Source organism: Phyllobates terribilis, unplaced genomic scaffold (assembly GCF_046119375.1).
Source record: "Phyllobates terribilis strain yellow unplaced genomic scaffold, ASM4611937v1 Scaffold_1__5_contigs__length_1240528914, whole genome shotgun sequence".
NCBI classification, from domain to species: domain Eukaryota; kingdom Metazoa; phylum Chordata; class Amphibia; order Anura; family Dendrobatidae; genus Phyllobates; species Phyllobates terribilis.
In genome coordinates this window covers 809729038-809754075 of record NW_027362761.1, presented here as the reverse complement: position 1 = coordinate 809754075, position 25038 = coordinate 809729038, and the positions used below count along the sequence as shown (strand labels likewise).

Here is a 25038-nt window from a genome sequence, read left to right as displayed (position 1 = left end):
TATGAAAATTGTACATTCACACTGAAGGCATCAAAACTATGAATTAACACATGTGGAATTATATACTTAACAAAAAAGTGTGAAACAACTGAAAATATGTCTTATATTCTAGGTTCTTCAAAGTAGCCACCTTTTGCTTTGATGACTGCTTTGCACACTTTGGCATTCTCTTGATGAGCTTCAAGAGGTAGTCACCGGAAATGGTCTTCCAACAATCTTGAAGGAGTTCCCAGAGATGCTTAGCACTTGTTGGCCCTTTTGCCTTCACTCTGCGGTCCAGCTCACCCCAAACCATCTCGATTGGGTTCAGGTCTGGTGACTGTGGAGGCCAGGTCATCTGGCGTAGCACCCCATCACTCTGCTTCTTGGTCAAATAGCCCTTACACAGCCTAGAAGTGTGTTTGGGGTCATTGTCCTGTTGAAAAATAAGTGATGGTCCAACTAAACGCAAACCGGATGGAATAGCATGCCGCTGCAAGATACTGTGGTAGCCATGCTGGTTCAGTATGCCTTCAATTTTGAATAAATCCCCAACAGTGTCACCAGCAAAGCACCCCCACACCATTACACCTCCTCCTCCATGCTTCACAGTGGGAACCAGGCAAGTAGAGTCCATCCGTTCACCTTTTCTGCGTCGCACAAAGACACAGTGGTTGGAACCAAAGATCTCAAATTTGGACTCATCAGACCAAAGCACAGATTTCCACTCGTCTAATGTCCATTTCTTGTGTTCTTTAGCCCAAACAAGTCTCTTCTGCTTGTTGCCTGTCCTTAGCAGTGGTTTCCTAGCAGCTATTTTACCATGAAGGCCTGCTGCACAAAGTCTCCTCTTAACAGTTGTTGAAGAGATGTGTCTGCTGCTAGAACTCTGTGTGGCATTGACCTGGTCTCTAATCTGAGCTGCTGTTAACCTGCGATTTCTGAGGCCGGTGACTCGGATAAACTTATCCTCAGAAGCAGAGGTGACTCTTGGTCTTCCTTTCCTGGGGCTTTCCTCATGTGAGCGAGTTTCTTTGTAGCGCTTGATGGTTTTTGCAACTGCACTTGGGGACACTTTCAAAGTTTGCCCAATTTTTTGCACTGACTGACCTTCATTTCTTAAAGTAACGATGGCCACTCGTTTTTCTTTACTTAGCTGCTTTTTTCTTGCCATAATACAAATTCTAACAGTCTATTCAGTAGGACTATCAGCTGTGTATCCACCAGACTTCTGCACAACACAACTGATGGTCCCAACCCCATTTATAAGGCAAGAAATCCCACTTATTAAACCTGACAGGGCACCCTTGTGAAGTGAAAACCATTTCCGGTGAAGAGTGTGCAAAGCAGTCATCAAAGCAAAAGGTGGCTACTTTGAAGAACCTAGAATATAAGACACATTATCAGTTGCTTCACACTTTTTTGTTAAGTATATAATTCCACATGTGTTATTTCATAGTTTTGATGCTTTCAGTGTGAATGTACAAGTTTCATAGTCATGAAAATACAGAAAAATCTTTAAATGAGAAGGTGTGTCCAAACTTTTGGTCTGTACTGTATGTATCTATTATTTCTTTCTGATGTTTATAAAGCACCAGCATATTCCAGAGCACTTTACACACATTCAGGCTCACAATCCAAATCTCGGGTCAGTATTGCTGTGGAGTGTGGGAAATAAAACAGTATCCTGAGGAAACCCACACAAACATGGGGAAAACATAGAAACTCCATACACGTGTGTTTGCAAAACAACCAATGTGAACAGTGGCGGGAATAGTGACTGCACAGCCTGTCCCGCTGCACAATGGTCCAGGGGCAGATAGTTCATTGCATTGGCTTTGCTGCCAACAGACAATGCGACACAGAGACTTCTTAGCTACCTCAAGAAAGAGGAAACTTTTGAGACTACTTATATGTCACTGAATCTTAGTGGCAGCATGGTGGCTCAGTGGTTAGCACAGCAGCCTTGCAGCGCTGGGATTCTGGGCTCAAATCCCACCAAGGGCAACATCTGCAAGGAGTTTGGATGTTCTCCCCGTGTTTGCTTGGGCTTCCTCCGGGCTCTCTGGTTTTCTCCCACACTCCAAAGACATACTGATAGGGAATGTAGATTGTGAGCCCCAATGGGGACAGTGAAGATAATGTCTGTGAAGCGTTGTGGAATTTATGGCGCTATATAAGTCAGTAAAATAAATAAATAAATAAAATACTTGCAAACCAGCATTCTGCATTAGCCAGGTCATAATGCATGTGCTCTATTGATGAATATCTCGCTTTCTCATAGATAGAAATATTGGAGCCTCTGGGCAAAACTGATACACAGTGTTATTCCTAATAAAGAGGATATTGTATCACAGGACTTGACCTACGGTTTTATTTCAATGCCTGGGTCATGCACCATCCCAAAGGTCCTGCACTAGGCAGAGCACTGTATATCAGTTTTGCCCAGAAGGCTCAATAACCCCTTAAGGACCCTGGGATTTTCCGTTTTTGCATTTTTGTTTTTTGCTCCCCTTGTTCCCAGAGCCATAGCGTTTTTATTTTTTGGTCAATACAGCCGTGTGATGACTTATTTTTTGCGGGACAAGTTGTACTTTTGAGCGCCATTACTGGTTTTACCATATCGTGTATGGGAAAACGGGAAAAAAATTCAAACTGCGGTGAAATTACAAAAAAAAAGTGCAATACCACAGAATTTTTTTTTTCTATTTTACAACGTTCACTGAATGCTAAAACTGACCTGCCATTCTTATTCTCCAGGTCATTACAAGTTCGTAGTCACCAAACATGTCTAGGTTCTTTTTTATTTAAGAGGTGAAAAAAAATCCAAATTTGCTTTAAAAAAAAAAAAAAATGGCACTATTTTCCAAGACCCGTAGCGTCTCAATTTTTCAGGATCTGGGGCCAGGAGAGGGCTTATATTTTGCGCGCCGGGTGACATTTTTATTGATACCATTTTGGGGTAGATCCGATGTTTTGATCGCCCGTTATTGCATTTTATTGCAATGTTGCGGCGACCAAAAAACATAATTCTGGCAATTAGAATATTTTTATCGCTGCGCCGTTTACCGATCGGATTCATTCTTTTTTTATATTGATAGATCGAGCGATTCTGAACGTGGCAATACCAAATATATGTATGTGGGTTTTTTTTATTATTATTTTATTTTGAATGAGGTGAAAGGGGGGTCATTTAAACTTTTATATTTTTTTAATATTTTTAAAAACATTTTTTTACACTTTTTGCTTGCTTCTATAGTCTCCATATGAGCAGCAACTGTCCGATCGCCTCTGCTACATAGAGGTGATGAGCAGATCACCTCTATGTAGCAGAAATGCTCCTGTGCTATGAGCGCCGACCACTAGGTGGCGCTCATAGCGATCAGTACATGACAACCACTGGGGTCTGCTGCAGACCCAGGGTTGTCATGCCCACCCATCAGTGACCCGCGATCACGTGACGGGGTCACCGATGGGCGGGGTAAGTGACGCACTTCCGGCGCGGCGATGTTAAATGCCGCTGTCAGAGATTGACAGCGGCATTTAACATGTTAACAGCCACGGGTGGATCGTGATTCCACCCGTGGCTGTTGCGGGCACATGTCAGCTGTATAAATCAGCTGACATGTGCCTGGTTCAGTGTGGGCTTAGCGCCGGAGCCCCCGCTGAACAGGGGGTGACAGCCTGGTGCGTACTATTACGCCCCAGGCTGTAAAGGGGTTAAATTGCTAACCCAAATATTTGAAAAATGGAAATATTCAGAAATATTCATCACAAAGCACATTTTCTGCCCAGACTGTTCTTTTAAGAGGCCCAGACAGCAGCACTATGGGTGTGCAAATATTTATGTATCCAGGGGCAGATATACCATTGGTGCAACCTGGGCAGCTGCACAGGGGCCCAAGATGTAAAGCCGTCCATCTTCAGCTCCAAAGTTTGTGGGATTATGCATTATGATGAGGTATTGGACTGCAAAAGGCCAATATACTGTTCTTGCACAGGAGCCTTCTTATTTCTGTGTCCGCCCCTGTATATATCAAAATGGCGAACGATAAATTGCCCTTATCAGATGCTGATCGAGCAGGGTTTTCATACAATCAGTTGCTTGAACAATCAGTCATTCTCCCCTCTTATACTGTATCAATTACAAATGGCAGGCGGATCACTTTTTGCCTGAGGGGATATGTGGAGGACAAACAAGGTGAAGTCAGCAAAAAAGATGGCATCAACAACAAATGAGCAAATCATTGTCCTTCAATTGATGAACATGTTTACACTGGGCAATGATCGTCAACAAACACTCAGGCAAATTGTTGCCCCCTTTAAAAGGGCCATTAAATCATCTTATTGTTTTTTTGTCATTATATAATTGTGAGCAATATTCAAAAGCCAATAATTGTATATGAAACTTCCACAGAAAGTAAAATCGCTATATCATTGATGATCTACCTCTCCGGACCTGATATCACCTCATTACTAACCAAATCCCACAATGTCTGTCCGCTATTTCATCTTTCTTCTCTGCTAGATTACTAAAACTTAATATGGATAAAACTGAATTCATCATCTTTCCACCATCTCGCTCATCCACCCCATCTGACCTATCTATCAAAGTCAATGGCTGTCCACTCTCCACAGTCCCACAAGCTCGCTGCCTCGTGGTAACCCTTGACCCTGATCTCTCCTTCAAACCTCATATCCAAGCCCTTTCCACTTCATGCCGACTCCAACTCAAAAATATCTCCCGGATCCGTGCATTCCTCAACCATGACTCTGCAAAAACACTAGTGCTCATCCACATGTTCACCCGCTATTCCCCGGCCTCTCCTCTCTGTCAATCCCTTCACTGACTCCCCATTGCCACGAGACTCCAGTTCAAAACCCTAACCATGGCATATAAAGCCATCCACAAAATGTCTCCTCCATACATTTGTGACCTAATCTCTCGGTACATACATGCACGCAACCTCCGATCCTCACAAGATCTCCTTCTCTACTCCCCTCTCATCTCCTCTTCCCACAATCGCATACAAGATTTCTCCCATGCATCCCCCCTACTCTGTAATGCTCTACCCCAACACATCAAACTCTCACCTACCGTGGAAACCTTCAAAAAGAACGTAAAGACCTACCTCTTCCAACAAGCCTACAGCCTGCAGTAACCCTCGTTCCACCATACCACTCCACGACCAGCCCTACCCTCACCTACTGTATCCTCACCCATCCCTGGTAGATTGTGAGCCCTTGCGGGCATGATAGGTCAGTTGGGGGGGTTGAGTGAGACGGTGGAAAGATGATAAATTCAGTTTTATCCAAGATGTGGCATGTCAATTCTTTCAGCGTTTTCACACCACTTTTCACCTATTCCAATTAATGGATAAAAACTGCAAGTTAAAATGCTGCAAAAGGCTAACGGAAAAATGTGAAATAAATGCACATATTGTTTGTAGAGTTTTTTTCTACCATCAGTGCAGAAAAATAAAATGCTGCAAAAATCACAGTGTGTGAACATACTCTTATTGAAGATAGGGTAAAAAAAATGAAGTGGCCATAAACTTATAGACTGTCAGTATGGGGACAAATGAAATACTCCATGTCTTTAACTTGATATTTTGAAATCATCAGAGACAGTAAATACTACAGAAAAGGAGGATAAAATCACCACCACTGAAAATGGCCCAATACTACGGTTTAGATCATAATACTACAATTTAATTCTGAAGACTATTCATGGAAAAGAGTAAGAGGTCATCACAACCTTGTCCCCAATGACTGAATGGTAATGCAATATTTTTAACACCCTGACCTGTAACACTATACATATAACGATAAGATAACTTCATCCAAAATTTGTATCCTTCTCTTTTTTCTCCCAAGGTCCCTGACTAGGCATCTATAATTCACTGATAAAACATTTTTTTCTATTCACCACTAATAACGCCAATTCCATGTCGTGCCGAAATTACTTTGCAGATTATTTATACACAGTAAAAAAAAAAAAGTAAAAATCCAGAGATTTATTCAAATGATATCATAAGCTGCTGTTCACAGTCCTGCCAGAGAGAGAAATATGATCCTAGCGGCATTTAAAGGTTATGCAGTTTGACATCTACATTGTTTTTGCACATTTCTGCTTGTAGGCAAAAGCCAGTGAAACAAAGCTGGCTGCGGACTGCAAATCACAGCTTTCCTAACATGTACATTGAAACTGCTTACCTTTTCTTTTCAAATATACTTTCTGCCAGTTAATAGACTACCATTGCAAAGCTTACAATAGTCTTTAAAAGGGAAAAAAAACCTCTTCAGATTTCCATGATCCTTTAAATACCTTGAATATTTGTCACTGGTGACATTGGATAGCAAATTTCCTATTGTAGATTTAACCTCTTAGACCTCATGCACAAAGCACAGAATCTCCATGAGCTCTTAAAGGTTAAATGTACATGGAGTTGGCTGCATACTACAAATCAATGAGATTCTCTGGAGCAGCGTACTATGCTACATCATGTTCTGTATACATGGAGTGCTATGGGGCACGAAGCTTCTAGGGGACAATTCCTCATGCATCGAACATCTGATGGAGCTTGACACGTTTTACTTTTTTTTGTCGGAGAAAGAATACAACAGAAAATAATTTTTCTGTGATCAAGTAGGAAATTGGTGTGTTCCCGCTGTCGGCAGCGGTTAGAAATGCTCAGTTATGGAGCTACACAGCATAACTCCGTTGACGGGATAGTGGTACTGCGCATCCATCCCCATTGAATTGAATAGGTGGCGGATGTGCAGTACCCGGCCGCGGCCACTATCAGTAGACAGAGCAACTCTGTAACCGAGCAGTTCCGACTGCCGCCGACACCGAGAAAAGCTGATCGGCGGGGGTGCCGGGTGTCGCACACCCACCGATCAGACATTGATGACCTATCTAAAGGTAGTCTACTAATGTTTAAAGTCCCAGACAACCCCTTTAATCATAAAATTCACAGAAAATGCAACTTGTATGAAAATATTCTAGACGTGCACAGCATAAACCAAATACCTGCTATGGGTCTGGAGAGCTGTAGAATTGGCGTGCACTTGGCTATCGATGTCTATGGCATTCTCTTAGTACAGTATATTAGTAACAGAGTGCACAATAATGCAGCGGCCGTGTGAAGACAACTGCCAAGAGGCTACCAAGGGATGTTTAATGCTTGTGAAAGCAATATTACACGGTGTACAAGGTGCCGTAAAAAGCAAACAATAATAATTGGTGATTTATGAGGCCTTTTATAGTCTCTAAGCAATACAGTGGCAAAGATCTTCTTAAATTCCGAGACTTGACAAAATGTGAGATGCACCTTTTAAGATGAAGAATCATCTTGGAGCCATTTTAAAGTTGAATCTAAGCTATTTCCTAATATGATGTTCAGTGCATTATCAGAATCACTCTGTTTACATGAAGGAGAGATCAGAAATTTAAAGTGTAACTGTCCTTTTAATTTTTATTTCATAAATCAATAGTACACATGAAAGTAAAAAACTTTGTAATATATCTTATCAGGGAAATCTGCTTCTTTCTCTGCCAGGACTGATTATTTATTCTCAAAATTCTTAAACAAGTTGTCCATTACTTTTTTTATTCCCCCAATGTATCCCCCCAGAGCCCCTAAGACTTTTTGTAAATACCTTCCGTTGCAGATAATGAGGCGTGACTCTGCGCTGGGGTCCCCGCGGTGGCTGCTGGGTTGTGGACGGGGTTACCCCCCGCGTCACACCCAGCATCCACCGCACGCTTTCCCAATGAATGGGGAGAGGCAGAGCGCGCGTTGGATGCCGGGTGTGACGCGGGGGGTAACCCCGCCCACAGCCTGCCATCCACTGTGGAACCAGGAAGACAAAGACCCCCGGCTGCTGCCAGCACTTGTCGTGACATCAGCGGATGTCAGAGCCGGCTCCAGCCGGGGGTCACGTAATGCCTGTGAGCTGCCAGTGATAGTGCCTGTGAGCGGCACTATCTGCAACAGAAGGTATTTACAAAAAGTCTTAGGGGCCCCGAGGGGATACATTGGGGGGGTAATCTAAAGTAGTGGACAACCCCTTTAATTCACAGGTAAAATCCGTATTCAGTTACGAATTTTACATTACTGAGATAGGAGATAACAGTTGATACTGATTTTTTGTAGAGGAGAGAAGGAGGGAGGAGCTAGAGGCAGAGCTCCTCCCTTCTCCATAGAATGTTATCAGTCGAAACTGTCATCTCCTATCTCAATAATGTAACAATCGGATCATAATCGGATCACACTATGATCACACTCTGATCAGTGTCTGATCAAAGAGTGATTAGCATAATTAGACCAATTTTCTCAGATGACAGAAAATCGGTCGCGTGATCCTAGCCTTAGATTAAACCATATACGGCTACAATAACAGAGTACTTGTCTGATTCATGCTGCCTGTGCTTAGGGCAACAAAAATTGACTGACAGGTTCCCTTTACTCTTGCAGTGTTGATGGGCACCATCAGAACCAACTTTCCTTAGTTTTCTTGGTTTTTGGGAAAAGTAAACAAGATTGAAATAAGATTTTGAGAAAACCATGTGCTTGCTACCAAAACAATCGCTTTCAGATAAATGGAACTAATTTCCAGTTGCAGAAGTGCCTGTAACGTATCCAACCCATTTGACTCCACCCTAAAAGTGGCTCACGGTTCTTGCTAAGGCTTGAATTTAAAATGAATAGAGAGGAATACACACAATTGAGAGAAAGCTGGTATGTGACCTCATATTACTTTTGCGTTTCAACAATGAGTGCTTGTGTACATGTCAGCAATTAAAGGGGTTCTCTGGGATTAAAAAATAATAAATACAATAAAAATTGTTCTTATATACCGTATTTTTCAGACTATAAGACGCACCGGACCATAAGACGCACCTAGGTTTTAGAGGAGGAAAATAGAAAAAAAATGTAAGCAAAAAATGTGGTTATGATGCACTGTTAAGGGGGAGCGGGTCTGCTGCTGACACTGGAGTAGGGCTAATGTCCCCCAATTCTGATAATATCCCCCATCCTAGTAGATATGCCCCCCATTCCTATTATACGTGGCTCCCATCCCTATCCTGATATGCATGGCAACCCTCATCCTTATCCTGGTATGCATGGCACCCCTCATTCTTATCCTAGTATGCATGGCACCCCTCATCCCTATCCTGGTATGCATGGCACCCCTCATCCCTATCCTGGTATGCATGGCACCCCTCATCCCTATCCTGGTATGCATGGCACCCCTCATCCCTATCTTGGTATACCTGGCACCCCTCTTCCCTATCCTGGTATGCATGGCACCCCTCATCCCTATCCTGGTATGCATGGCACCCCTCATCCTTATCCTGGTATGCATGGAACCCTTGATCCTTATCCTGGTATGCATGGCCCCCTCATCCTTATCCTGGTATGCATGGCATCCCTCATCCTTACCCTGGTATGTATGGCCCCCTCATCCTTACCCTGGTATGTATGGCCCCCTCATCCTTACCCTGGTATGTATGGCTCCCTCATCCTTATCCTAGTATGCATGGTGCCCCTAATCCCCATCAGGCTGCACATAACAAAAGAAACACTCCTACTCACCTTTCTTCTCTCTCCTCCAGCGCTGAGTCCTGTCTGCCCGCACTGATCTCTACATGTGAGCGATGCATGACGTCACTGCCATGCGCGGCTCACAAGGAGAGATCAGCTGCCGGAAATCACTGCTCCCCACGCCTGGACTGTGTGCGCAGGGAGCAGTGACTTCATGCTCCTTAATAGTCGGCACACAGCATAGCCGCAGAGCGGCTCCTGCTGCTGCCGAGCGATCGTGTGTGCCCGCTGTTAAAGGGCATGAATATTCACCCCCTCCCCACGCCCATGGGCATGGAGAGGGAGTGAATATTCATGCCCTTTAATAGTGGGCACACGCGATCGCCCGGCAGCAGCAGGAGCCGCGCTGCGGATACACTGTATGCCGCTATTAAGGAGCATGAATAATAATAATAACAATAATAGTCTTTATTTATATAGCGCCAACATATTCCGCAGCGCTTAACAATTCACAGGTTCATATACAACAGTCATAAGTAACATAGCTAAAGATAATACAATAATTACAGCAAAAATAATGACAACCCTGCTCATAAGAGCTTACAATCTACAATGAGGTGGGGTGACACAACGGACAATGGCTTATTTACAAGGATGGTCCAGCCATCTTGAGGGGATGAGGGATAGATAAAGCCTGCATGAGCTCATCACCAGCCAGTATCTGTAGTGCTTTTTGGTTCGGTGGAGACTTATGTTTGGAGAAATAAGGGATGGGCTATAAGAATATAAAAGGACTTCGATTAGGGAAGGTGATAGGCTGCTTTAAACAGGTGTGTTTTTAGGGAGCGCCTAATACTGTGTAAGTTGTGGTTCATCCTAATTTCTTGGGGTAGAGCATTCCAAAGAATAGGTGCAGCTCGGGAGAAGTCTTGAAGCCGGGAGTGGGAGGTACGGATTAGTGCGGATGTTAGTCGAAAGTCGCTTGCGGAGCGTAGAGAACGGGTAGGCCGATAAACAGAAATGAGGGAAGAGATGTAGGGGGGTGCCAAACTGTGGAGAGCTTTGTGGGTGAGAACAAGCAATTTAAATTGCCTATGGCTGTGGGGAGCAGTGAATATTTATTTTCTTTAGCAGCAGGGACAGTGTAGGCTGCAGCAGGTGGCTGCTGCCTCCTGTGCCCTGCTCCTCCGCCGCAACCGCTCCCCCCAGCACAGTATATATATATATATATATATATATATATACCCCCCCAGCAACATTCGGACTATAAGACGCACCCCCATTTTCCTCCAAAATTTTGGAGGAAAAAAGTGCTTCTTATACAACCCCTGGCAAAAATTATGGAATCACCAGGCTCGGAGGATGTTCATTCAGTTGTTTAATGTTGTTGAAAAAAAGCAGATCACAGACATGGCACAAAACTAAAGTCATTTCAAATGGCAACTTTATGGCTTTAAGAAACACTAAAAGAAATCAAGATAAAAAATGTGGTACTCAGTAAGGGTAATTTTTTTCAGACCAAGTAGAGGGAAAAAATTATGGAATCACTCAATTCTGAGGAAAAAATTATGGAATCGTGAAAAACAAACACACAAAAGAATACTCCAATCCATCACTAGTATTTTGTTGCACCACCTCTGGCTTTAATAACAGCTTGCAGTCTCTGAGGCATGGACTTAATGAGTGACAAACAGTACTCTTCATCAATCTGGCTCCAACTTTCTCTGATTGCTGTTGCCAGATCAGCTTTGCAGGTTGGAGCCTTGTCATGGACCATTTTCTTCAACTTCCACCAAAGATTTTCAATTGAATTGAGATCCGAACTATTTGCAGGCCATGACATTGACCTTATGTGTCTTCTTTCAAGGAATGTTTTCACAGTTTTTGGTCTATGGCAGGATGCATTAACATCTTGAAAAATGACATCATCATCCCCACACATCCTTTCAATTGATGGGATAAGAAAACTGTCAAAAATATCAATGTAAACTTGGGCATTTATTGAAGATGTAATGACAGCCATCTCCCCAGTGCCTTTACCTGACATGCAGCCCCATATCATCAATGACTGTGGAAATTTGCATGTTCTCTTCATGCAGTCATCTTTATAAATCTCATTGGAACGGCACCAAACAAAAGTTCCAGCATCATCACCTTGCCCAATGCAGATTCGCGATTCATCACTGAATATGACTTTCATCCAGTCATCCACAGTCCACGATTGCTTTTCCTTAGCCCATTGTAACCTTGTTTTTTTCTGTTTAGGTGTTAATGATGGCTTATGTTTAGCTTTTCTGTATGTAAATCCCATTTCCTTTAGGCGGTTTCTTACAGTTCGGTCACAGACATTGACTCCAGTTTCCTCCCATTGGTTCCTCGTTTGTTTTGTTGTGCATTTCCTGTTTTGGAGACATATTGCTTTAAGTTTCTGGTCTTGACGCTTTGATGTCTTCCTTGGTCTACCAGTATGTTTGCCTTTAACAACCTTCCCATGTTGTTTGTATTTGGTCCAGATTTTAGACACAGCTGACTGTGAACAACCAACATCTTTTGCAACATTGCGTGATGATTTACCTTCTTTAAAGAGTTTGATAATCCTCTCCTTTGCTTCAATTGACATCTCTCGTGTTGGAGCCATGATTCATGTCAGTCCACTTGGTGCAACAGCTCTCCAAGGTGTGATCACTCCTTTTTAGATGCAGACTAACGAGCAGATCTAATTTGATGCAGGTGTTAGTTTTGGAAATGAAAATTTACAGGGTGATTCCATAATTTTTCCTCAGAATTGAGTGATTCCATAATTTATTCCCTCTACTTGGTCTGAAAAAAATTACCCTTACTGAGTACCACATTTTTTATCTTGATTTCTTTTAGTGTTTCTTAAAGCCATAAAGTTGCCATTTGAAATGACTTTAGTTTTGTGCCATGTCTGTGATCTGCTTTTTTTCAACAACATTAAACAACTGAATGAACATCCTCTGAGCCCGGTAATTCCATAATTTTTGCCAGGGGTTGTAGTCCGAAAAATACGGTATTCTTAAATACCTTTAATTGCGTAGGAAGGTAATGACTGTAGAGTAGAATCTCAAAATGACTGCCGTCTAGCTACATTGACAGAAACCTTTTTCTGGTAAGTTTTTAGGTCAGATTTCTGTGAGCATGTGCAGTAGGAAGCTACTCCCCTTCCTTTCATGTGAAACTGATTTGATTCCAGTGGATATTCTGATCTAATACTAGAGATACCAGGGATGGTGAGGTAAGAAGAGGCTGCTGACACTGCTGTACGCCCAGTCAGTCTGATCTAATAATGGAGATACCAGGGGCGCTGAGGTAAGAAGAGGCTGCTCAGACTACTGTCCAACCTGTCTGTCTGATCTGGTACTGGAGATACCAGGGGTGCTGAGGTAAGAAGAGGTTACTCACCTTGCTGTACACTATAGCCCTGATTCATTAAGACCTGTGTTGTTCACGCCAATCTTAATGAGGAGGTTTGCTGGAGTCGGACTGACAGGCTGAAGGTTCTTAATGAATCAGGACTGTCGGACAAGTGGCGTGCACTTCCATGAATGCGCCTCTCCACTAATCTTACTACAGTCCCGGTTGGAGTAAGATTAATGGCATAATGAACGCCGCACTCATCATGAAATTGACAAGCAGCTAAGCTAAAATGCCATGAGAACGCCAAAAGTTGCAAAATTTTGCAACAGCCTCGAGCTGCGTCCAAATTTGGTGACTTTTCAAAGCTTTTTATGGCAGAATACATAAAAGCTTTGATGAATGATTCCCTTTGTGTTTCTGATTTAATACTGGAGGCACCAGGGGTTCTGAGGTAAGAAAAGAGTGCTCATACTGCTGTCCACTCTGTCTTTCTGATCTAATACTTTAGATACTATGGATGTAGAGGTAAGAAGATGGAACTTACACTGCTGTCAACTCCTCTCTCCAATATATAATTCTGGAGATACCAGGGATGTTAAAGTAATAAGAAGCTGCTCACAGTGTTGTCCACCCTGTCTTTCTGATCTAATGATGGAAATACTAGGGATGCTGAGGTAAGAAGAGGCTGCTCGCACTGCTGTCCACCCTGCCTGTCTGATCTAATACTTGATGTACCAGGATTGCTGAGGTAAGAAGAGGCTGCTCACACTGCGGTCCACCATCTTTCTGAACTAATACTGGAGATACAAGGGATGCTGAGGTAAGTAGAGGCCGCTCACATTGCTGTCCACCATCTTTCTGATCTAATACAGGAGATACAAGAGATGCTGAGGTAAGTAGAGGCTCACACTGCTGTCCACTATTTTACTGGATATAACAGGATGCTCAGGTAAGAAGAGGCTGGTCACCCCCTGTCCACCATGTTTTTCTTAATGCTAAGTAGCTATTGTGACATGAAGGTAGCTTTACAGTATGTGCTATAGATTGTCTACCTACTCCCTACTCCCATGACATTGTATTCATACATTAGGATGCCTTTATTGCTGGCTTTGTTTATATTTCAGATTGAGATATGTATACCACATGATCTGTATTTGATTTTTCTTTGGAAACTTTTTGGTGTTTTACTGGTCTTTTACAGTGTAGAGGTATATAATTTATTTGTATATTGAGCATTTACATTGAGTCTGCCTCCAGCATTCTTATATATTGGTCTTCACATAATTAAAGGTGAATTAGCCTATTATGGTTAATCATGTTGTATTTCTGGTCCTTCATATTGTTATGTGATTGGTGCTACATATCTTGTTTGGTTTTGTTTTGAAAATCATCTAGGAAGGGCTTCTTTTTGAGATCTTTTGTGATTTCTCTATGTTTCATAAATATATCCCTTCTTTGATATTTTTGGTGTGCATACAGTTTGTTTTATATGTCTGTTTGAGAGGTACATGAGTTTCCTACTGCTATCATGGGTAATTTAACAAAAGCCATTCTTTATGTAACAGGATTGTTCATGCTATTACCACAGTTTTATATTGTGTGCTACACAAGTAGTACAAGGCTTATTAGCACATGTAGCTTTGTGGCATAGAATGACACTGATCAATGCTGCATTGCTAGGAATTTTGCATAGATATTGGCATTATCGATCCCAGAACCCAACACCTTCAGCACTGTATTTATGAATATCAACTTCCTACAGTACAATACTTTTTTGTTTTGAAGTTCAACCAATTCAAGGAGTAAATTTCATCTAATCAGAAGAGATGTTTGTCTGTGCGATAGATATAGTAGTTAGGTCATCCTATGTCCCCCCTCTCCCCACCATCCCGGCATGTGCCCATCTCTCTCTGAAGGCAGAAATACAACTCATGTAAATTTAATAGGCAACATCTCATGAATTATGACTACATCCAGCTAAAGGGGCTGTGCTAAGTTTAGAAGTTATCTTCTATCTACAGGATAGTGGTTAATTTCCTGATCGATGGGGTCCAATGACTGGAACTCCAACAATCCCAGGAATGGGGTTCTGAACCACCCTGTCTGAGTAAAAATGAGGCCAAGCATGCACACCTTTGCTCCTTTCATTCTTAATAGGACCACCGGAAATAGCCAAGTGTTCTCCAGCATTCCCATTGAGAATGAATGAATAGGAGGTGGGCATGCTCGGTTTCCACTCCATTTAAACGGGACTCAGCAAGCCCTGTTGTAGAGATCGGTGGGAGTTCAAGTGGATGCACCAAAAGCTATCGAAAAGTTATCTAAAGTATAAGGATAACGTCCAATCTAGACACAACCCCTTTAATTTTCATCACACACCGAACCATCATAATTTTCAAGCTTGAACAGTAATATACGGTAGTATTTCAAAATGACCTTTACCATTATGGTCTTTTATTGAAGACTAGTGTTGAGCGATACCTTCCGATATCAGGAAATATCGTATCGGATTGGATCGGGCCGATACCCAAAAAGTATCGGATATCGCCGATTCCGATACCGGAAACCAATGCAAGTCAATGGGACACAAATATCGGAATGAAAATAAACCCTTTCTTTCCTTGTAGGTTAATTCTACATGAAGTAAAACAACTAAGAATAATGTAGAATGACATGAAAAGCCGGCAATTCATCAGCGGCATTCACCGGTACCCGACAATTTACAACAGAAAGAATAGAGCTTCACACATAGATTAGATAGATAGAAACATGTCAGTCACATATATATGAAGTACAGTGACAGTGTTGCTTACTGTACTTGTCATTTAGTGTAAAGGATTTATTAAAAAAAATATTAGTGTTTTCGTGCACCGTCTCTTTAAAAAAGCCGGCCGGCAATTCAGCATCTGTACCCGACAATTTATAACAGACAGAATAGAGCTTCACACATAGATTAGATAGATAGAAACATGTCAGTCACATATATAAGAAGTACAGTGACAGTGTTGCTTACAGAACTTGTCATTTAGTGTAAAGGATTTATTTAAAAAAATAATAGTGTTTTCATGCACCGTCTCTTTAAGAAAGCCGGCCGGCAATTCAGCATCTGTACCCGACAATTTAGAATAGAAGGAATAGAGAATCACACATAGATTAGATAGATAGAAACATGTCAGTCACATATATATGAAGTACAGTGACAGTGTTGATTACTGTACTTGTCATTTAGTGTTAAAATAAAGGATTTATTTAAAAAAAAATTGGCGTGGGGTTCCCCTTAATTTTAGGCTCTAGCGGAGGTTAAGCAGACAGCTGGGGCAAATGTTTGAAGCCTGGGAAGGGGGTAATACCCACGGAGCTTCCCAGGCTACTAATATCAGCCCCCAGCTGAATACCTAGCCTTTACTAGCTATTAAAATGGGGGACCCCCCCAAAAAAATGACGTGGGGTCCCCCCTAATTTAATAGCTAGCACAGGCTAGGCAGACAGCTGGGGGCTGATATTAATAGCCCAGGAAGGGTGCCATGAATATTGGCCCCCTCCCAGGCTAGAAACACCAGCCGTCAGCCGCCCCAGAAATGGCGCATCCATAGGATGCGCCAATTCTGGCACTTAGCCTCGCTCTTCCACGCTGCCCTGGTGCGGTGGCAGGGGGTAATAGGGTTGGGGTTGATGTCAGCTTATAATGCCAGCTGACATCAAGCCCAGGTTAGTAATGGAGAGGCGTCTATAAGACACCCCCATTACTAACCCCATAGTCAAAGTTAAAAGAAAACACAAACACCCAGAGTAAAGTCCTTTAATTGAAATAAAGACACAATTCTTTATTGTTCTAAATTAAACCATACTTACCATCACGCCCATTCCAGCTGAAGCCAACGATCTCCTGCAATAAAAGAAAAATAATAAAGCAACCTCATCCTTACCTTTCGATGGTTCCCAGGACAGCTCCAGCTCTGCTACATCGAGATGACAGGCTGGACCGCAGCAGAAAGCTGCCATCCAGCCTGTCATCCCGCAGACACTGAGAAGCGCAGGCATGCTTGCGCTCCTCAGTGTCTCTCTGTGACGTCATCCAGATGAGCCGAGTTCATGTCCAATGAACTCAGCTCACCTCATGCACGTCACTGACAGCGTGGGAAAATTCTCCTGCACGCAGCGCTTCAGCGTGAGAATTCTCCCACGCTGTCAGTGACATACATGAGGTGAGGTCATGTCCAATGAACTCAGCTCACCTCATGCACGTCACTGACAGCGTGGGAAAATTCTCACGCTGAAGTGCTGAGTGCAGGAGAATTTTCCCACGCTGTCAGTGACGTACATGAAGTGAGCGGAGTTCATTGGACATGACCTCGGCTCATCTGGATGCCGTCACAGCCAGACACTGAGGAGTGGAAGTATGCCTGCGCTTCTCAGTGTCTGCGGGATGACAGGATGGATGGCAGCGTTCTGCTGCGGTCCAGCCTGTCATCTCGATGTAGCAGAGCTGAAGCTGTCATGGGAACCATGGAAAGGTAAGGATGAGGTTGCTTTATTATTTTACTTTTATTGCAGGAGATCGTTGGCTTCAGCTGGAATGGGCGTGGTGGTAAGTATGGTTTAATTTAGAACAATAAAGAATTGTGTCTTTATTTCAATTAAAGGACTTTTTTCTGGGTGTTGTGTTTTTTTAAATACTTTACTAGAAATTCATGGTGGTCATGTCTAATATTGGCGTGACCCCATGAATTTTGGGCTTAGGGCCAGCTGATAATGCCAAGCTGGCCTTAACCCCTTTATTACCCAGTGAGCCACCGCACCAGGGCCCTGGATGAGTTGGGTACAGCGCCAGAAGATGGCGCTTCTATGAACGCGCCATTTTCTGGGGCGGCTGCGGACTGCAATTTGCAGCGGGGGTGGCCCAGAAAGCTTGGGTCTCCCTGCGCTGCGGATTCCAGCCCCCAGCTGCCTAGTTGTATCTGGCTGGGCACAAAAATAGGGCGAAGCCCCACGCATTTTTTTTTAAAATTATTTCATGAAATTCATGGAATAATTAAGAAAAAAAGGGCTTCCCTATATTGTTGTGTCCAACCAGGTACAAATAGGCAGCTGGTGGTTGGGGGCAGCCCATTCCTGCCTGCTGTACCTGGCTGGACACAAATATAGTGCGAAGCCCCACGTCAATTTTTTTTTAATTATTTCATGAAATAATTTTTTTAAAAAAGGGCTTCCCTATATTGTTGTGTCCGGCCAGGTACAAATAGGCAGCTGGTGGTTGGGGGCAGCCTGTTCCTGCCTGCTGTACCTGGCTGGACACAAATATAGGGCGAAGCCCCACGTCAATTTTTTTTAAAATAAGTCCTTTATTTTAACACTAAATGACATTTGAGGAGTTAATAAAGATGCAGTCCCTAAATTATTATTTATTTTTTAATTAATTTTTCCCAAAACTTTTGACGTGGGCTTCGCCATATTTTTGTATGCCAGCCAGGTACAGCATCCAGCTTCTATGAACGCGCCATTTTCCGGGGTGGCTGCGCACTGCAATTTTCAGCGGGGGGAGGGGGGGGGGCAGAAAGCTTGGGCCTCCCTGCGCTGCAGATTCCATCCCCCAGCTGCCTAGTTGTACCTGGCTGGACACAAAAATAGGGAGAAGCTTCACGTATTTTTTTTTTTTAATTATTTCATGAAATTCATGAAATAATTAAGAAAAAAAGGGCTTCCCTATATTGTTGTGTCCAACCAGGTACAAATAGGCAGCTGGTGGTTGGGGGCAGCCCGTTCCTGCCTGCTGTACCTGGCTGGACACAAATATAGTGCGAAGCCCCACGTCAATTTTTTTTAAATCATTTCAGGAAATTCATGAAATAATTTAAAAAAATTGATGTGGGGCTTCGCCCTATATTTGTGTCCAGTCAGGTACAGCAGGCAGGAACGGGCTGCCCCCAACCACCAGCAGCCTATTTGTACCTAGCCGGACACAACAATATAGGGAAGCCCTTTTTTTCTGAATTATTCCATGAATTTCATGAATTTAAAAAAAAAAAAACGTGGAGCTTCGCCCTATTTTTGTGTCCAGCCAGGTACAACTAGGCAGCTGGGGGCTGGAATCTGCAGCGCAGGGAGGCCCAAGCTTTCTGGGCCCCACCCGCTGCAAATTGCAGTCCGCAGCCGCCCCGGAAAATGGCGCGTTCATAGAAGCGCCATCTTCTGGCGCTGTACCCAACTCATCCAGGGCCCTGCTGCGGTGGCTCACTGGGTAATAAAGGGGTTAAGGCCAGCTTGGCATTATCAGCTGGCCCTAAGCCCGAAATTCATGGGGTCACGCCAATATTAGACATGACCACCATGAATTTCTAGTAAAGTATTTAAAAAAAACACAAACACCCAGAAAAAAGTCCTTTAATTGAAATAAACACACAATTCTTTATTGTTCTAAATTAAACCATACTTACCATCACGCCCATTCCAGCTGAAGCCAACGATCTCCTGCAATAAAAGAAAAATAATAAAGCAACCTCATCCTTACCTTTCCATGGCTCCCACGACGGCTCCAGCTCTGCTACATCGAGATGACAGGCTGGACCGCAGCAGAACGCTGCCATCCAGCCTGTCATCCCGCAGACACTGAGAAGCGCAGGCATACTTCCACTCCTCAGTGTCTGGCTGTGACGGCATCCAGATGAGCCGACAATGAACTCGGCTCACCTCATGTACGTCACTGACAGCGTGGGAGAATTCTCCTGCACTCAGCGCTTCAGCGTGAGAATTTTCCCACGCTGTCAGTGACGTGCATGAGGTGAGGTCATGTCCCATGAACTCGGCGCACCTCATGCACGTCACTGACAGCGTGGGAGAATTCTCACGCTGAAGCGCTGAGTGCAGGAGAATTTTCCCACGCTGTCAGTGACGTGCATGAGGTGAGCTGAGTTCATTGGACATGACCTCGGCTCATCTGGATGACGTCACAGAAAGACACTGAGGAGCGCAAGCATGCCTGCGCTTCTCAGTGTCCGCGGGATGACAGGCTGGATGGCAGCGTTCTGCTGCGGTCCAGCCTGTCATCTCGATGTAGCAGAGCTGAAGCTGTCCTGGGAACCATGGAAAGGTAAGGATGAGGTTGCTTTATTATTTTACTTTTATTGCAGGAGATCGTTGGCTTCAGCTGGAATGGGTGTGGCGGTAAGTATGGTTTAATTTAGAACAATAAAGAATTGTGTCTTTATTTCAATTAAAGGACTTTTTTCTGGGTGTTTGTGTTTTTTTTAAATACTTTACTAGAAATTCATGGCGGTCATGTCTAATATTGGCGTGACCCCATGAATTTCGGGCTTAGGGCCAGCTGATAATGCCAAGCTGGCCTTAACCCCTTTATTACCCAGTGAGCCACCGCACCAGGGCCCTGGATGAGTTGGGTACAGCGCCAGAAGATGGCGCTTCTATGAACGCGCCATTTTCCGGGGCGGCTGCGGACTGCAATTTGCAGCGGGTGGGACCCAGAAAGCTTGGGTCTCCCTGCGCTGCAGATTCCAGCCCCCAGCTGCCTAGTTGTACCTGGCTGGACACAAAAATAGGGCGAAGCGCCACACATTTTTTTTTTTAATTATTTCATGAAATTCATGGAATAATTAAGAAAAAAAGGGCTTCCCTATATTGTTGTGTCCGGCTAGGTACAAATAGGCAGCTGGTGGTTGGGGGCAGCCCGTTCCTGCCTGCTGTACCTGGCTGGACACAATTATAGGGCGAAGCCCCACATAATTTTTTTTTAATTATTTCATGAATTTCCTGAAATAATTAAAAAAAAATTGACGTGGGGCTTCACACTATATTTGTGTCCAGCCAGGTACAGCAGGCAGGAACGGGCTGCCCCCAACCACCAGCTGCCTATTTGTACCTAGCCGGACACAACAATATAGGGAAGCCCTTTTTTTCTTAATTATTCCATGAATTTCATGAAATAATTAAAAAAAAAAAAACGTGGAGCTTCTCCCTATTTTTGTGTCCAGCCAGGTACAACTAGGCAGCTGGGGGATGGAATCTGCAGCGCAGGGAGGCCCAAGCTTTTTGCCCTCCCCCCCCCCCGCTGAAAATTGCAGTCCGCGGCCGCCCCGGAAAATGGCGCGTTCATAGAAGCTGGATGCTGTACCTGGCTGGCATACAAAAATATGGCGAAGCCCACGTCAAAAGTTTTGGGAAAAATTTATTAAAAAATAAATAATAATTTAGGGACTGCATCTTTATTAAGTCCTCACATGTCATTTAGTGTTAAAATAAAGGATTTATTTAAAAAAAAAATGGCGTGGGATCCCCCATAATTTTAGTCTCTAGCGGAGGTTAAGCAGACGGCTGGGGCAGATGTTTGAAGCCTGGGAAGGGGGTAAAACCCACGGAGCTTCCCAGGCTACTAATATCAGCCCCCAGCTGAATACCTAGCCTTTACTAGCTATTAAAATGGGGGACCCCCCAAAAAAAAATGACGTGGGGTCCCCTCTATTTTAATAGCTAGCAAAGGCTAGGCAGACAGCTGGGGGCTGATATTAATAGCTCAGGAAGGGTGCCATGAATATTGGCCCCCTCCCAGGCTAGAAACACCAGCCGTCAGCCGCCCCAGAAATGGCGCATCCATAGGATGCGCCAATTCTGGCACTTAGCCTCGCTCTTCCACGCTGCCCTGGTGCGGTGGCAGGGGGTAATAGTGGTGGGGTTCATGTCAGCGCCAGCTGCCATGAAGCCCAGGTTAGTAATGATGGCCGTCTATATGACACCCCCATTACTAACCTACAAAGTGTTAAAAAGAAAAAACACACTACACCCAGAAAAAAATAATTTATTTGAAATAAAACACCATTTTATTTAATTCTTAGTTTACTAAAAAAAAAATAGTTACCTGTCCACGTTCCTGCGCTGATCTCCCATGCACAGCTGTCACATCTGGAGATGGTGACAGCTGTGCATGGCTGCTGTAAGCTCACGCTGCCGGGAACACGTCCGCTCCCGGCAGCGGGAGCCACTGACTGAGGTCACCGGAGTGCATTCAGGCAGCGCAGCTCCGGAGACCTCCTTTACGGCAGTGCTGTACCGTGGGAATTTCTCACGATACAGCAGTGCCGTAAAGGAGCTAACCGGAGCAGCGCTGCCTGAACTCCGGTGAACCCTTACGGCCCCGTCATTCTAGCGGCGGCAGCGGTTCAGAGCGGTCACATTCTATGTGGCTGCTCTGAACTGGAGATCTTCGTGGGACACTCGTGGACTACTACGGAGGGGTAAGGATAAGGTTGTGGTTTATTATTTTATATTTTATTACAGGAGATCGATGGCTTCGGGGAATTAGGTGTCTTGGTGAGTATAGGTGTAGTTTTTTATTTTTTACTTTATTTTAGGTGGCGATCGGCGGGGACAGGTAATGTATGAACTAATTTCTTTTAGGTAACCACTGGCCACCAATGACATGTATTTAACATTTATTGGGGACACAGTAGGGCAATTTAAATAGCAGGATCAGGCTGATGGGAACTACTGCTCCCATCGAGCTGATCCTGCTGGCAGGAGTGGACGGGGGACAGACATAGGCCGATGGGAGTAGTAGTGTCACATCGGCCTATGTCTGCCCGCACACACACCCGCACACACACCCGCACACACACACCCCGCACACACACCCGCACACACACCCCGCACACACACACACCCCGCACACACTAATCATGACGGGTCCGGGAGGTGAGGCTGACCTGTGCGGCCGTGGGAAAGTTCATGTGAGTTCATGCAGTGAAGCATGAACTCACATGAACCCTCTAAGGGCACCGCGGCTACTTCAAATGAACAGCTGATCGGCATCACCTGATACCTCAGCTGTTCATTTGAAATAACCGGCGGGAAAGCGCAGCACAGAACGGGAAAGCCGGCGGTGAAGTCTTTTCACTGCCGGCTTCCCCGCCCGGGTCCTTCGCTCCTTGGTGCTGCGCTCCCCGCCCGGTCCTAATTTACGATCGGGATGGGAGGTGGCGAGGGGAGCGGAGGATCGGGGTGGGAGGCTGCGGGGAAGCAGTATGGGGCTGCGTGATTGTTTAAAAGCCGGCGGCTTTTTACCGCGCGCCGGCTTTTAAACAATCAGGAGAATTCTCCCACGCTGGGATGGCATTCTGATGACAAGCTGGATCGCAGCTGAGCTCTGCCATCCTGCTTGTCATCCTTCAGAGACACTGCAGAGCGCAGGCATTATGGGAACTTCCGATTCCGGTATTCGATATTATAAAAGTATCGGAATTAAGTATCGGAATTCCGATACAGTGAATATCGGCCGATACCCGATATTTCAGTATCGGAATGCTCAACACTATTGAAGACCCTTAATATACAGCATACATTATTTGCTGATAATTGTAAGATCTCATCAATCTAAGAATACTGTGAAGAATTTTGAAGAATCAACAACCACTATAGATTATTTGTCTCAAGAAGAAAGTAAATTTAGAAGCACTTGTACAACTTTCCACAATTAATAATTGAGGTGGAAAACTATGTTGAGCTGATTGAAACTCAGGCAAATTTTTCCTTCAACCAACTGGATACCAGAGAACTTCAGTCATAGACAAGAAAAAGAAATGCCCACATAGAAGTTTGTAGCCGTTTGATCGAAAGATCTGCATCTTTATTACCAGGGGATATAACTTTGGAATGGAGGGGCACAAAAAAAAACTATTCCAGAATCAGTGAAACAGAGTCAATTGGAGGAGGTAGTCAGTTTAAATTAAAAAAATCCAATCCTCTTTAAATCAAGAATAAAACTCCACCTGTGAATAAAACATCAGAAATGCACTTTGTTAAAGCACAAGGTCTCCATGGCCCATTGCCTGTTTTCGTTAACCTGACTCTCCACTTACTAGGCTTTGCTGAATTCTTCTGATAGGTGCTGGCAGAGTCCGTAGGAAAGCCTGAGACTACCACTTGCTCCAGTGGACAATGAGGGCAACTAATAATGTGTAGTCAACGTGTCATATGTCATCAAAGCTGGTGATGTAATTGTACTAGCATAGCTCCAGGCCTAAAATATCAAGGCACACGTTCCTACCCTGTTATTTTATGGTCACCACCATCACCTGGAGATTTGCTTTGAAGTCTGTGGCTCTCGTAGACATTAGATTGCATGTTAATACCTCTAAAATTAGCAGAATCTTTGTACTAAGTATTTGGCACCTCTGACGATCAATTAGAACATTTATTGCCAGTGGCAGAAATAATTGCTTATTTTGCACTTTTTTTTAGGAACTAGCAATATTTCCCAATACTTGAAAACGAAACACAACATCCCTAATGTCACCGTGCCACATGCTACTAAAAGGAACATCAACCATTTTATAAATAAACACAGGAACATGTGTTATACTGACACAATTTCTGAAATATAAGAACATCAAGTAGGGTGCTGTCTAGTCAAATTCTTTATAGATGCAAGCGCTCATATAGTAGCAGCTGCAAACTTAGCTTATGGTATCCTTTACATCACAAGCATGCAGACTGTTTCTTTTAGGGAAAAAAAAAATCCCTGGTCCTAATCTTATAGGACAAGCAAAAACCTACAAAGCGTAATCCTTGTGAAGTCAGAGCTGAGGCAGTGGGCATGATGTGTGCCTGATGACACCAGACCTTTGTAGACCTTTCACTAACCCTATGGGGGAACAGAGTCCCCAGTCACCCAGACACATTCCACAAGACAGCTGCTCCTTTCCAGGGTAGCAGAATAACTTTCAGTGTCAATAATTAAAGAAGTCATTTCTAGGCAGAGAAACAGAAGGTTTAACACTTACCCTTTCCAACAACAGATCAAATCAAGAGCAGCAAATGATGTCTATGATAAGTAAATCCAATTTAGAGTTGTAGCAATCCACAAGGCAAGGGTGCAATCAGATAAATCTGTCTTGTCAGTGAGATGAAGTTCTTCACATACAGCTGTGATAAATGCAGTCTGGCCATGCAGAGAGATCCCTGTGAGCTCCTGGATAATGGTGCAGACCCCACTACAGGCTCGGAATAGTGCCAGGCACTTAGGTACTATGTAGGGTCTGTGGCAGGGCACTGTCCCTGAACTTGCAAGGACTGATTGTGTGTGAATGTGTCACTACACTGCACAGCGCAAGAGGCTGGGATA

General features: G+C 43.9%; 1 protein-coding gene across 2 annotated transcripts in view; it reads right to left on the bottom strand.

Annotated features, from left to right (window-relative positions):
- ARHGAP24 (Rho GTPase activating protein 24) overlaps positions 1 to 25038 on the bottom strand; it is a 1313999-nt gene that overhangs the window by 761165 nt on the left and 527796 nt on the right. The window contains exon 1 of one of the 2 annotated variants that reach the window (XM_073637123.1): positions 24698 to 25030. The exons of the other annotated variant lie outside the window; for it this stretch is intronic. The gene's annotated coding sequence lies outside the window, so the exon portion shown is untranslated. Of the gene's footprint in view, positions 1 to 24697; positions 25031 to 25038 lie in introns of those variants that run through there. 2 annotated transcript variants of the gene reach the window in all.